Below are 15,636 nucleotides of genomic sequence, written 5' to 3'. Positions count from 1 at the left end.
CAGGAGAATCACTTGAACCTGGGAAGTGGAGGTTGCAGTGAGCTGAGATAGCGCCATTGCACTCCAGCCCGGGAAACAGAGAGAGACTCCATATAAAATAAAACAAAACGAAAAAACAAGATCCAGAGAAACACAGTAATTTATCAGTAACAGGCAGCTCAAGAGGGGCAGAGGCCAAAATGCAACTAAGGCTCACCAGTCACCCAAGCCTGCTTTCCTGCCTCCAAGAACAAACACACTTGACAAGATAAAACCATCCCCAGAAGCAAACATGTGTCTGAAGAGACATGATTTAGATGACAGTAGAAAACATAAGAGCAAATATAGGAGTCCACTGTGCTTTGCTTTTTATTCTTAAAATTATTAGCACAGATAATGACGTAACACATTCACTGCAGGAAAACATTTGCTCAGCTTGCCTTTAGCACAAACTCAAACACATTTTCATTAACTCTGACTCAGGTGTGTGTGTGTGTGTGTGCGCGCGTGTGTATGTGTGTGTGCGTACGTGTGTGTACGTGTGTGTGTGTGTATGTGTAAGAAGAATGAGCTCAGCGAAGTCCACCCAAGTTTGGAATGCTGAATGCTAACATTAGAGAGATGCTCACGCTGAGATATCTGACTACCGCTAACCTGAGCTTGTTAGAGAAAAAGCAAAACATTGAACCACAGAAGGCATTTGTAAGGCACGTGAAATTGAGATTTGGCTTCTTGGGTTTCAGGACTTCACTGCATTTGCAGCCTTCCTCCCAGGCATGGCTGGGTCTGTCATGGCCCCATGTGGTATAAATTCTATCTGTACCTTCTGTTCCGCCCTGGCCTTCCCTTGCCAGGGAGCTCCTTAATGCCTGAGAATGTGAGGGTTGTTTTGTTTGAGTTTGAGATGATTAGGTCGAAGAAAATTATTCCTATTTTTCCACCACTCTTCATACATTCTCTTCAAAAGGGAATAATTTGTGTTTGTTGTCAGGTCAAATAAAGTCAGGAAGGAGAGATAACATTCAGCCCTCTTATGAGTCTTCATGTGTACAGAAATCTGGAAAATTTCCACTCAGCCCTGCACTAGCTCTCAAAATCTATTTGATTCTCCACATTTAAATAATATTGATGTCACTCTTCAAATTACTCCTTTGTAACCCCCATGGAGGAACAGTGACACGCCTGGGAGTTCCAGCTTGGGGCTTTGTTTTCTCGAAATTGGGATCTCAGAATCCACACACTCCTTAAGGTTTGTTGCCCTCACTACACCCCATAAAGCACCTGATGCTGACACAGACCCATGCACTCCCTCTGGTGCTGAAGCGAGGCCCGTTTTTCTACTCCTGCTGTGACTGTTATTGTAAAGCTCTTTTGCCGGGCTCCAAACACACGTGCACATCCCCAGTAAGCTGAGGCCAGCATGAGAGAACAGTTATGAATGTATGCATCTTGCCTTCTATCTTTATTTTATTTTATTTTACTTTATTTTATTTTGTTTTGTTTTATTGAGATGGAGTCTCACTCTGCTGCCCAGTCTGGAGTGCAGTGGTGCAATCTTGGCTCACTGCAACCTCCACCTCTCAGATTCAAGTAATTATCCTGCCTCAACCTCCCAAGTAGCTGGGACTACAGGTGCACACCACCACGCCTGGCTAATTCTTTTGCATTTGTAGTAGAGACGGGGTTTCACCATATTGGTCAGGCTGGTCTCAAACTCCTGACCTCAGGTGACCCACCCACCTCAGCCTCCCAAAGTGCTGGGATTACAGGTGTGAGCCACCACGCCTGGCCTTATTTTATTTTTTTGAGACAGAGTCTCGCTCTGTTGCCCAGGCTGGAGTGCTGGGGCATGACCTCAGCTCACTGCAACCTCCACCTCCCAGGTTCAAGTGATTCTCCTGCGTCAGCCTCCCGAGTAGCTGGGATTACACGGGCGCACCACCACGCCTGGCTAAATTTTTTTTGTATTGTTAGTAGAGATGGTGTTTCACCATGTTGGCCAGGCTGGTGTCAAACTCCTGACCTCAGGTGATTTGCCCACCTTGGCCTCCCAAAGTGCTGGGATTACAGGTGGGAGTCACTGCGCCTGGCCACCTTTTACCTTCAAACTTAGATGATTGCCAGCAGTTTTCTCCTCATATTTGCACTCCATGCCAGCCATAATTAATTAAATTATTAAGCCATGGTTAATTAACATCACCTCTAAGGGCCAGCTCTGTCTCCTCTTGGAGGAACGATTAAGAGATCCAGCATGACTGCAAACCTCCCGTGACATATATAAAATGCCTGGGAAGCATCTGTTGGAAATTTTTGGACCAAATCCAAACATTACCTAGGTTTGAATGACCTTAAGACTCCAATGAGGCAGAGACAGTGTGTTTATCCCAATTTTTAGCTGAGAATCTGGCATTTGGTAAAAAGACTACTGTTCCTAGATTTCCTTATGGCCACATAACTAGCTAGCTGTGGCCATGTTGTTATGTTCTGACCAACAGAATGTAAGCAGAATTACTGTGTGCAATATCCAAGGAATGTCTTTCATGGGAAAGGACGTGCCTTCCTTTCTCTCTTCTTTCTTCTTGCTGGGTGGAATGAAGATGTGATGGCTAATGCATGAGCAGTCATCGTGGGCCATGAAGTCAAAATCTCATGCTTAGGATAGCACAGTGGCATAATAAAAGGAGCCAAAGTCTTTGATATCACAGAGCTGCCATATCAGCCTAGACTCCTTCTATATGATATAGAAATAAACTCCTATTTCTTTAAGTCATTATTATTTGAGGTTTTCTGTCACAAGGAGCCCAAACTAATCCTAAGCATTCAGTAATGAAAATATCTCTAAAGAAACCAAATAATCAAAGGTGAGCTCACATTAGAATTACAGAGATAAGGGGCATGAAGTCAATCCTGCAAGAGCATTTCTCATAGCTTGGTCAGTCAATTCCTGGACACTGGCTCCCTAGCTTGTTCAATTCCTGGACACTGGCTCCCTAGCTTGGTCAATTCCTGGACACTTGGAGTACTGGAGCTTTACAGAAGTAACTAGAGAAGAAGATCAGGGTCCTGAGGTGACAGGACACTGACATAAAGTGCTGACTGGAGTTGAAGCCACTTTCTTCTTCAAGAAGACTGATCCTTGGTGGTCAGGAAGAGGCAGCACAGCACAGCCATGTTGGGGAAGCCCTCAGCTGTGCTGTCCTTCTCTGCAAACACACCTCCTTCAGAGCCACATATTCCCACTCTTTCAAACTCATCCCTCCCTCCCTCTCTGCTCCTTCTCCCATCATCTCTGGATGTTATATTACCATATCACTGTGTGCAATGAACAGAAAGCCAGTGTCCCCATCTCTCCAGGGAGCAGGGTTTCCATCCAGGAGAGACAGAGCTTCAGTGCCTCCTATGAGGATTGTGCAGTGCACGATGGGCTCACCTGGAGGAAGACCTGGCTCAGGTTACAAGGCAGGAAATGAAGCTCATTCCCCTGGGCATCCGAGGTGGGTTGTCAGCTGTGGCAGATGTCAGCGAGAAGGAAAGACACGAACTTGTGCGCAGCCTTCAGCACATGATACCATTTAACACGCAGTCAGAGCCATTTAACATGCAGTCAGAGGTATTACGAGGAGGGAAGGCGTTCTGAACCCTAGGAGCCTCGGTACTGTCCGTGTGGCCTTGCAGAGATCACAGATAAGCTTAAAACCCCAGTTTGCTCTGTGTTTTGTAAAAGCGAAACTCCTGTCTTCAGAATCAGCATCTGGAAGGTGGGAGGAGAGCTGTGTGTTTCAGAATCTCAGCCAGGCTTGGCAATCTCTAGCTTAGAACCTCACCACCCAACACGTTCTGTGGGCGCAGCATGGGCCTCATCTGGATGTGTGCTTTAAATGCAGAAGCTCAGTCCCCACCCAGACCTACGGTGTTAGGCTGTTCTCGCAATGCAAGAAAGAAATACCTGAGAATGGGTAAATTACAAATAAAAGAAGTTTAATTGGCTCACGATTCTGCAAGCTGTATAAGCATGGCACTGGCATCTGCTCGGCTTCTGGGCAAGCCTCAGGGAGCCTTTATTCTTGGGGGGTGGTGAAGTGGGAGCAGGCACTTCACATGGGGAGGGCACAAGCAAGGTGAGGGGGAGGAACCACACACTCTTCAGCGACCAGATCTCACCAAAACTCACTCACTATCACCAGGACAGCACCAAGCCATGAGTGACCCACTCTCATGACCCAGACACCTCCCACCAGACCCCACCTCCAACATGGAGGGTTACAATTCAACATGAGATCTGGGTGGGGACAAATATCCAAACAATATCGCCTACTGAACTGGAATCTGCCTGATCCTCACGTGACTCAAAAGCACATTGAAATTTGAGAAAAGCTGGCTCCCATTTACAATGGCACGACTTCAAGGAAAATACATTATATTTAGTAGCCATTGTCATAGAACCCAGTCTACATACTTGCTCTTCATTTGCTTCATTTAAAAAAAATAAAGACCTCTTACTACGAGGATTAAAAGTGTTAATGTATAAAGGCCACGGGGCAGTGTGAGAGGTTAATGAATGCCAGCTTTGTTTTTGCTGCTACTACTATGATTATTAACCACTATATTCATCGGTCTAGATTTACCAAAATTCAAGACAACCACTGAGGGATGGGAGTTTCCAATGCCGATCAAGTCTACTTGGGACTTTTTTATTCCCAGCCCCTGGCATGACAGAATCCTCCCCAGCGAACAAAGAACATTTAAACGGTGGCCTTGGCTGATCCACAAAGGCAAAAGAAAACACAAAGCCCGCGAAGGAAGATCCCTGGGACTCCAGGGTCTGCAACCAAAGAGCTGGCTCGAGCCAACAGCAAAGCCAACCACTTAGTCCCTCAGAAGGAGAGAGGCCTCCAACCCCCATGTCCCCATCCCAGGGACAGAGAGGCACCGCTTTCGTGTGAGAGAATAATCAAGGGTATCCCCCAAAACCCCGAAGGCCCCCAAACGCTCTCATTGGCACGCACACACTGCCCGCGGATCACCGTGTAAGGAAAGTGTGCAAACGCTCTCTACATGCCATCAGCTGAAGCTGGACTGCTGGCAGACAGATGGGCAACCGCAGGATGCAACCATCCATTTGTAACACTGGAACGTTTGCAAGGAGACAGATCAAATGGAGAGAACCAAACCCTCTGCCTTCCCTTTTCCCTCTCCTCCCGCTTTGCTTCTGGCCTGTGTGTGTGTGTGTTGGGGGGTGGGGGATGTGGCCTAGACTCTGGGTCTCTTCGCAAGAAGCCAAGTTCCCCTCATGTTTAAGCTCCAGGAGAAACCAGTCCATGATTACAATGTCACAGGCAAACACCAGCAGCAGTTCAGACGCTTGCTCCAGGTTCCCAGCAATGCTGACTCTGCAGAGAGAAACAGCGAGCAGAAGCCTGGGGTCCCCCATCTTGTCCTCAGGTAATGGCTTTTGTTCCCAGGGTACAATTAAGTCACTGTTCCCTTAGTGTGTGTGTACCGAATACACAGGCCTTCTATTCTCAAGGCCTAAAGAAAACAGGCGTTGGCATGAGGCATCCACATTTTCTTTAATGAACTAAACAGCCCAACCTGAAATTCAAGTGCTAAACTTTCAAGAGCAAACAAAAGGCTCGTGTTCCAGTCCAGTTCACTGAAACCAAGTGACTTTTCTATCAGCCTCAAATCCTGGGGCTGTTTACTTACTTATTCTTCTCTTATCAGCACAGTCAGGGGTCAGTCCCACATGTAAGCAAGGGAAGCAAACTGAGCATACGACACTTCAGATGGGAAGAAAAAAATCTCTGAGACTCTTACTCGTCACCCTATGTATTTCCAAATGGCTTCTCTCCCCTCTCTGCTGTACTCGAAATCTGGGGAATCAGGCATTTTGAACAGCTGTACAGGCAGTTCAATCTCTGGAATGAAATCTTTCATCTTCTAAATCACTGCCTCCCTCCTATAAAGAATTCCCTAAGAAGTACACGTCTGTGTTAAGCCAGGTTTTCACTCCTCAAGCAGTCCCTTGTTTGTAGGTGTCACATAGATTACAGTTCTGCAGAGGAAAACATGTATTATTTACAAGAGGTGCATCTGGCTGTTTGGGATTTTTTGCATAACAAAATAATGAAAAGAATGGGAAATCTCCTGTCCCAACCTGGGGATAATATTCTCCAAGGTAAAGCAAAGTATTTGATGATATAAAAAGAGGTATATCTGGCAGAGCTACATCAAAGCCATTTGAAGCTGTTATAAAATTAGTTCCCTAAACATAATTTTTCTCTTCTTTGCTAATGGACAACTTCTAGTACCTCTCTGTGTTAATAATTAGACAAGGTTGGAGTCAGAAGTGAAGTTTCTATTAGACGAGAGGCATAAACAGCAAGAATGAAGTGCGTCTTGTGTACACATGGGAGGGAAAATGAGGTTCAAGAGTTCATAAAAGCTTTAGTAACATTTGATCAGCAGTGTTTGTGCCTTCTCTTTCCTGGACTGCAACTAACATAAATTTTTCTCTTATCAAAAAGTAATTAAAAAAAAAAAGAAAGTGACCAGTTATGCAAACTTCAAGATAAGGTGTAAAAGAATCTGATGCAGGAAAAAACATACATTGCTTTTGTCTTATAAGCATTTCTAGCCATTAAGACTCAGAGACACAAACATAGTAAGACCAGAAATAAAATCATGACATTCAGAAGTCTAGAAGTAGCAGTTTACGGTGATTTCATTAATCAGAAAATAATACCTAAAACTTCATTTACCAATTTAGTGAAAGTTGTTTTCTGAAGTCTTAAAAATAAAGGAAGAGGACAAATAGTTCTCAGCCTTGCATTTACAGCTGTTTGGCATCACTTCTATAAACCACCATTCCAGCCGAGAAACTTAACACAAGATTAATGGACTGGAAGACCTCTCGTAGGGAAAGCCTGGGTTTAACCAAAAGGCACCGCTACACACCCGGATGCATCCGCGTTGACACTGACAGGACCCAGTTCTGCACCCACTTCCTCTGGAAAACATGGCCTATCAGTCTGAATTCTCTAGCAGTAAGAACTTAGGTAATCATACATTTTAGCCTAAACTGACATCCATTTCAGGAAACTGATTTCCCATTCAACTGCTTGTCAAAAGTAGGACACTAAAGTATTTATATGTATTAACTGCAAATAATGAAATAACCTATCTGTGTATTTCTATATGGGCACCTGTGATGAAGCACTTAAGCCAATGATCACCTGAGTCTCACTGGAGGTAGAGCTTTTAAAAATACAGGTTCCTGGGCTCCCCCTTGAACCCAGGATTCAGTCCATGGGGGCAAATCGAGCAATCTGCATTTTAACGAGCTCCTGGGTGCTTCTGATGCACAGTGAAGTCTAAAACTCACAGACTAGAGTAGTAATTCTCAACCATCGTCAGTGGGGGAGCTGTTAAAAGTCCAGATGCCCTCACCAGACTCCACACCAATTAAAGCCTAATCTCTGAGGCTGAGCCCAAGTACACACAGTGCTTAAAGTTCACAGGGATTCCCCAAGCAGCCAAGGCTGAGCACCACTGAGGTTAATGCAAAGGGATGCTGCTTATTAAAAAACCACAGGTGACCTGGAGAATTTCCTCTATCAAGAGAATCTGCCTTACCACACACTTCCAGTATTTTTTAATCACTCCTACTGAGTTAGCTGGATTCTGTATTCCTCCAAAATTCCTTTCTCAGTATAAAGTCTGCTCATCACATCACACCACCACATATCTGAGGACAAGAACTGAGTTCTTTACTGTGGAGAGCTCCCCTTTCCCACCCAGGGAGTACATGATCAAGGCTGCAATTTGGAAGTGGACCTGTTTTGCAACAGCCCCAACACTATGTGGCTCAGATACCCATTACCCACTCTGCAAGGATTTTTAGAAAATGATTCGTAACGACTTGGGTGGATCACACAAGGCACATGTGACAGCTTTCCCCTTCCATATCCTGGTGGGTTGTCACCTTGTGCAGAGAGGACGGAGGAGGCATGGTCAGGCTGCAAGGTGACGTCACCCACACTGCATCCCACTTTCCCACTCTCTTTAGCCAACATTCCTTGAAGCTGAGGGACCCAGAGCAGGCACAAGAAGATGCCTCCATGAAAAAACATCTCCCCCACGGACTGCATTAATTAGAAGCTAAATTGCTCCAACAAAACTCTTTTCAAATGCAAGCACCATCAAAAGAAGCCTCATTCACCAAGGAGTGTTGCTTTAATCCACTGATCACAACTGGAGTGTTGTGTGGGATGGTGTTTGTTTGATCCAGAGCAATGGGCACAGTGTTTTGAAAAGAACTGAATCCACTGTCAATATTTTAAAACTCTGATTCCCAGCAATGCATGAAGACTTGGAAGAGCTGGCAGGGTTGGCCCACGGCCTGCAGGCAGTCAGCAACCAATGCATAGCGACTGCCCCTTCAGACAGCCCCGTGCGCTCCAGCTGGACACAACTGAATAGTGGCAGCCTTTTTGGGGTGTCTATAAATATTAAAAGGAACTGAAAGTGAACACGAAAGCATTTGGAAATGATGGAGCAGTATGCCCATGGAAACGATCGCTAGCCAATCCATTCAACACAGCAACTCAGAACCCCTGAGCCATGCTTGGGAGGGACGCCATGGAGGGAGGTCCGGTGGGGTGGGGCTCACAGACTTATTCTAAAGCAATCTGAGGAATCCAGGTGGTAGCCCCATGAGTGCAACAACTCCATCTCCAGCACTGAGAAAAGCTTAATCCTAACACGCTTACATGACAAGCGTGCCCGTGTAAACCAAGAGGCTACAAGTTCTTGAATTCAAATGAAGAGGCTACAAACAGCATCCTCACAACCGAGCCTAATTCCCTGGCTACTTCCAGTCTGATCCCGCGTCTCCAATTGTGACCAGGGTCTACCGATCCACACCTGGTCTTTCTCTAACAGGAAGAAACACAGGAGGATGGAAAGACATAGAGGAGGGGCGAAGACAGTCACTTATTTCTTCCCCACGCCCCATTCCCTCCCCTACCCTCATTCCCCCACAGCCTGTAGCTCCTCTCCCTATATTATCAGTTTAGTACGATATTTGCATTTTGGCAGGATTTCCCTTTTCCAGGGCCTATCAACTGAGTCGAGGAGACAGCAGATGGCCTGCTACACAGCTCATTTGAGTACACGTTCGAGACAATAATCAGCTACAGATTGACTTGGCACCAGCCACCATGGGAGGCCAAGCGTCTCTAAAGTCCGCCACGTTCCCATGACTTTGCCTTCACTTGCTTTGCCAATAGAAAGAGAATATTTTAATTTCACAATAATTTGTTTTGGAAGGAACTCTAGATTTCATAAGCAGTCCATCTATATCTTCAGATGAACTGCCAACGTGAATTCTGGGGAACGTCTCTCTGCATTCGCAACCCTTCATTAATGAGCTTTCTTGCTATTTTTCTTTGCAACCAGGCACCTGAATATATAGGTGTCAGTTCATGCTCCTTCCATAGCGACTGCAAGGAGGGACATCATCGATGCCCTGCCAAAACCCGCTGTATGCTGTGATAAAATCTGTGTTTCATCAGTGCACTGATGTGTTCAGATAAGGAAACATGGTTGGCCTGAGATGACCGGCTTGCTAGTGTTTGCTGCTTTCCTTTCATCCTTCCAAGAGCCCAACCAACATGTCCAACACATCCTTGTTCTTATTCTGAACATCAGTCTACGATTTTGCTTTGTTTTATTTTGTTTTTGTATTTAGTTATTTGTCACAATCAGCCAGGTTTGGTCTAGGCTAGTTCTGCAGTCATCACTACTTACGTAATTGATTCTCCTCACCTTATTTTTGGTAGATCGTTTAAATAATCTGAGCTTAGTTAGAAAATTTCCTTACCAGTAACTATTTACCTCCCTCCACTTTTCCTCTTTAATTGGAGCATTCGGGGCATTCCTTACAGCCTCAGTTTTTGGAGGCCCTACTTTGTTGAGTCATATCATCTTGGAGATAATATAGATTCTACTTTCCTAAAGAACAAGAATGGCTTAATGGTTGACTACCAACTCTATAGTGACATAGCTGAGATGCAGTTCCAAGAACTCTTAACAGACTGCTGAGGGCCGGGCGCGGTGGCTCACGTCTGTAATCCCAGCACTCTGGGAGGCCGAGGCGGGCAGATCCCGAGGTCAGGAGATCGAGGCCATCCTGGCTAACACGGTGAAACCTCATCTCTACTAAAACTACAAGACATTAGCTGGGCGTGGTGGCCGGTGCCTGTAGTCCCAGCTACTCAGGAGGCTGAGGCAGAAGAATGGCGTGAACCCAGGTGGCGGAGCTTGCAGTGAGCCGAGATCGCGCCACTGCACTCCAGCCTGGGCCACAGAGCAACTCCATCTCAAAAAAAAAAGAATGCTGAGACAGAAAGACAGAAGTTTCAAAACTCAGCACTGCCACTAAATGGTGTGTGACCTCAGGCAAGATGCTCAACTTCTCTGGGTCTCAGTTTCATCATTGGCAAAATAAAGGGAATAATGCCTACCTCTCAGGGTTCTTGGAAGAATGAAATGAGATAATACATGTCAAGAGCTTAGCACAGTGCCTTCCATATGGCAAAGGTAAGTGTTCGTGTACAACTAGGAGTAGCAAGTAGCAATAATAAAAATGATAGTAGCAGTGGAAAACGGAAGATAAAAAGAAAGAGTGAAAAAAGGGGAAAAGAACAGTAAATTTAAAATGGTAGGTCTGGGTTCAGGCCCACACCTCAGAGTTCAAGAAGTGAGATTTGAGTTCCTCATCATTTTACCTCTCTTTTAGACAGAGAGAACATCACACACTCAGCCTTCTTTGGAGGTCCAGAAGCTCAGAAGGTAAATTCCCTTCAATCTGCAACCCGAGTTAGTGCCATACTAGCCATTCTCCTACTAGCCGGTTGCAATGGCCTGTAGTAAGGCACTTCACCTCTACTGGCTTTACTTTCCCCAAGTATAAAATAGGGGGCATTGGAAGACATGATCCCTCAAGTCCCTCTGCTTTTGATCCTGAGAGCTGCATCCTCAAGTCAGATTCTGCTCTGGACAGAGGATGGGGTTGTGATTCTTCAGTGTTTTGCTTTAACCCCTCAGAGAAGCTCCCAGAGGCAAAGTTGTCTCCCTGAGTTGAGTTCTGTCTCCCGTTCTTCTTTCTCTACAGCCTCGACACTTGTTTTTCATGCTCTCAACTGTTGGCCCTCCAGGCTGCCAGGACCTCTGCAACACATCCTGGGAGACACCAAGGAGCTGTGGTGGTGCTTTCTGGAGCACCCGTGACCTCGGGCCCTTTGAGCTCCTGTGTGAAAAGTCTTTCTGGGAATTTCCACAGCACGCTGCGTGCCAGCGCTCAGCAAATGTGGAGAGGGTCTTCCTGGTTTTCACTGTGTTTTCCCAGACACAGTGAAGCCCAATTGCCTTCAGCCAAAACCAATGAAGAAATGAAACCACAGGGCTATCAGCTCTTCCTCTTCAGAAATCCAAGCGTCTTTACTGCTTCTACCACATAAGAAAGTTGGAATCAGAAGAGCCAGTGGCACTGGCTATGGTTTGAATGTGTCCCCCAAGTTGATGTGTTAGAAATTTAATCCCCAATGCAACAGTGTTAAGAGGTGACACCTTTAAGAGATGATTAGATCATGAGGGCTCTGCCTCATGAATGAATTAATGCAGTTATTGTGGGAGCTGGTTCCAGATTAAAAGGATGAATTTACCTTGCTTCATCTCTCTCTCTCTCTCTCTCTTTCTTTCTTTCTCAATCTCTCTCTCTCCCCCTCCCTCCCTCCCTATCCCTCTTGCCTTCTACCATGAAATAACACAGTAGGAAGGCCATAGCCAGATGCTGGTGACAAGGTCTTGGACCTCCCAGCCTCCAGAACCATAAGCAAAATAAACTTCTATTGTTCATAAATTATCCCTTATCAGGTATTCTGCTAGAGCAGCAAAAAGTAGACTAAGATAGAAATCCTCATTTCCCAGATAACAAAAATGAGCCTTAAGTAGTGAGTCATTTGTCACACATGTCTCAGTGAATGGGACAGCCAGGACTGGTCAGCCATACTCCCTGACTCCCAGCACAGTGCTCATGATCACACAGTAGTTATTCTCTATGCCTTCTCACCCAATAACCCACCATGCCTATTGTGTGCCAGGATCTGAGTCGGGGCCCAAGAGCCAGGGGAGAGAAAATAGACTCTTTTCCTGCAGAGGTCAGCCTCAGACTAATCTGTAAACAAATCAGCACAGTGTACTGTAGAAAGTAAAGTGCCAGTAACAGAGATGTGTATGGAGGACTCCAGGGGGAATCCGGAGAAGTACCTGGGTTTTGAAGATGGGACAAAGAAGCTCCAAGGAGGAAAAGGGGAGACGGGCATCCTAAACTAAATAAAGAACATATCCAAAATGGTGCCAAAAACTATGCCATGCGGCAAGGTCTGTGCGGCTGTTACAGAGGGCATGAGCAGGGAATGGACACTGATCATCCATAGGACACAAATATACCACTCCAACCTTAGAGGCCCAAATGGCAATCATTCTCATGCTCACAACTCTGGGGGCTGCAACATGGGCTGGGCTCAGCTGGGCAGGTCATCTGCTCCTCCTGGTGCTGGCTAGGTTCAGTCACATGTCTGCAGTTTAAGAGGCGGGGGGTGAGAGGTGCTGGCTGGTGGGCTGACAGCCTCACCTGAACATCTGGTGGTGTGTGCTGGCCTCTTGGCTGGGCCTCTCACTTCACGTGGCCTCTCACCCTCCAGGCGGCTTGACAGAGCATCTTTACATGACAGCAAAGTGTCCCACGAGAGCAAGGTCTAACCTTGGACATCCCACATGTCTCTCTGCAAGACTCTGCTGGGCAGAGCAAGTCAGAAAGCCAGCCCCAATTCAGGGAATGGGGGAGTCAAGCCAAGATACAACAGGGAGGCACAGTTCTCCGAGACCACGAACACTACGACCCACCCCAGAGTGGAAAGAAATAGTGTTGTCAATGCAGGTGTTCACACTGTACCTTCCAAATGGGAGTGTGAACCCCTTAAATTTAAAAGCATTCAAGGAGCTTAAAAATATGTTCCTCTCTGTGCCCTCAATTGTAACTCCCATAATTCTTCCTCATACAGTATGTGTCTAATAAACTTGTGTGACTTGATTGACTAAATCCTCACAGATGCATGTACTTATAAACTTAGCAATTGGAGCTTACCAGGAGAGAATGCCCGAAGGTACAGTTAATAAAAAACAAAAAGTCTCTTTTGCTTACAAAATGCTTCTAGACAACAGAATAGAAACATGATTATTTCACCAAGAGAGACCCAAGATCTGTCCTGAAATTCACCAATAACAAATCTCTAGGCGGATCATCACCCTCCTTCCATTGTCCAACTTTCACTCCAAATCACATTTGTCATGAAAAAAGTAAAAAAGTTTATGAGGTCAGCACTTGTTTCAAGTTCTATAAAAAAAGCCGAGCAAGGCATCATGCCTGGTAAGAATCCTCTTTAAATCATTCCTTAAGTTTAATATACAGCAAATTGTCTTTGCTTTGCAATAGCAGCAGACTTTTGCTTCAATCTGTCTTCCAAATTTGGGCACCTGACATGCTATTATTTGATGAGTTATACTTGGCAAGATTTATTTATTTCCTTCTGCACACTGTGCTTTAAATTAAGCCAAACAGTATGTCAGGTGGTTACATGGACAATCTCAACTTCTTTCAGGTATAAATAATGTAGAGTCTTTGAGTTAGCAAATGACTCAATTCCTTATACTCTTTTCTATAAAAATATGATATAATTCTCTATTCAAATTACTACTACGGCAGTGATAGTCATCAAATATTTCAGAGTCCTCTCCTTTCAGCATGAGGTAGGAGGACACACCCATGCTTTCATGGGACTTCTGGCCAGTGAAAGTGGGCTCAACTCCTAGTATCGGTTCCAGAAAAAAGCCTCAAGAGCCAGTCCTTAATTTGTGACACCCTCTTCCTCACCAATGAGACTGCAATTTTCCACACAGTGGAGGCTTCATTAGCTTTGGTCCTGGAGTTATGACACATGAGGACATGACTCCAACTAACTCACATTTGTTATTGGGGTTGTTTGTTACAGTGGCATGACTTTGCCCAGCCTAACTCAATATAACTGTGATGAACATAGAGCTCGACTGCTGTGTCTTCATTCTATCACCTGAACCCCAAGAAGGTAAACACTGAAGACCACCAGGTGGATACAGAACTGCAGGAGGCCTGCCCTGCATGCCCTGCTTCCCTCTCCCCACGAGAATCCCCACATTACTCAGGGCAGCCATGCGTCTCTTCTCCATGCTCTGGGGTGGAGTGAGGGTCCCTGTGGCCCAGTCTGGATGATGAGAAGTGTGCAGAGCCCCTTGCAGGTAGCTCACAGGGATGCCCATCCAGGGGGCCAGTAAAGCCAGAGTGCATCCCTTTTTGCTTCCCTTCCCTTTCCCTTGCTTGAACCCTGGGCATGGTGGATGCAGCTCTGGCTGCCACCCTAAGGAGGGGGTCAGAACCCAGGGGAGCCTGGGTCTCCGATGGCCCTGAGGGGCTGCCAGGTGAGCACTGTCCACACACAGCCCCACTCCTGGATGAGAAGAAAGTGAACCTTTAACTTGTGCAAACTGCTGTCTAAGGGGCTTCCACTTCCGGCACCCAAATGCAATCCCATCAAACTGCCACGGAGCAGGGGAATCCCCCAGGGCAGGCCGGGGGCATTTCTTTATTCGATGGGAAATTAATGACCCAGAGAAATAAAAAATCAATGAGAGGTTTCATTAGAATAGAAATTCACTCCAGCTAACGTATTTGGTGTATTTTGTAGCAATGACTGGGGAAGGCATAAAGGCTCAACTCTTGCTGTCCAAAAGATAGGAAATAAGCATGAACGGCTCCTCGGCTAATATATTAATGGTTCAGATATTTTAATTTCATATGACATTTTCGGGAAAACGAAGGGAAAGGAAGAAAAGGTAAAAGACAAGAGCACTCAAATGTCCACTGATGGATGAATGAATACATGACACGTGATTTATACACACAATGGAATAGAATGCGGCCTTAAAAAAAAGGAAACACATCCCTGCCAGGCACGGTGGCTCACACTGGTATATCCTAACACTTTGGGAGGCCGAGGCAGGTGGATCACCTGAGGTCAGGAGTTCAAGAACAGCCTAGCCAACATTTGTGAAACCCTGTCTCTACTAAAAATACAAAAATTAGCCGGGTGTGGTCGTGGGCGCCTGTAATCTTAGCTACTTGGGAGGCTAAGGCAGGAGAATTGCTTGATCCTGGGAGGCAGAGATTGCAGTGAGCCGAGATCATGCCACTGCACTCCAGCCTGGGTGACAGAGCAAGACTCTGTCTCAAAAAAAAAAAAAAGTATGTTCTGACACATGCCTCAACATCAATGAACCTCCAGGACATCATGCTAAGTGAAATAAGCAGGTCACAAAAGCACAAATATTGTGTGATTCTACTCATGTGAGGTATCTGAAGTAGTCCAAATCACAGAAACAGAAAGCAGACTCGTATCTGCCAAGGGGTAGGGGAAGGAGGAGTTTGTGTTTAATGAGCACGAAGTTTCAGTTTTACAAGGTGAAAAAGTTCTGGGGAAGTGTCACGCAACAATGTGATAT

General features: G+C 45.7%; 1 protein-coding gene across 10 annotated transcripts in view; it reads right to left on the bottom strand.

The window, feature by feature from the left end:
• Nucleotides 1-15,636, bottom strand: part of DAPK1 (death associated protein kinase 1) — a 210,907-nt gene that overhangs the window by 133,125 nt on the left and 62,146 nt on the right. Inside the window, exon 1 of one of the 10 annotated variants that reach the window (XM_028834217.2) lies at nt 3,410-3,725. The gene's annotated coding sequence lies outside the window, so the exon portion shown is untranslated. 10 annotated transcript variants of the gene reach the window in all.

This window comes from Macaca mulatta, chromosome 15 (assembly GCF_049350105.2).
Source record: "Macaca mulatta isolate MMU2019108-1 chromosome 15, T2T-MMU8v2.0, whole genome shotgun sequence".
Lineage (NCBI taxonomy): Eukaryota > Metazoa > Chordata > Mammalia > Primates > Cercopithecidae > Macaca > Macaca mulatta.
This window is presented reverse-complemented; position numbering and strand designations above follow the sequence as displayed.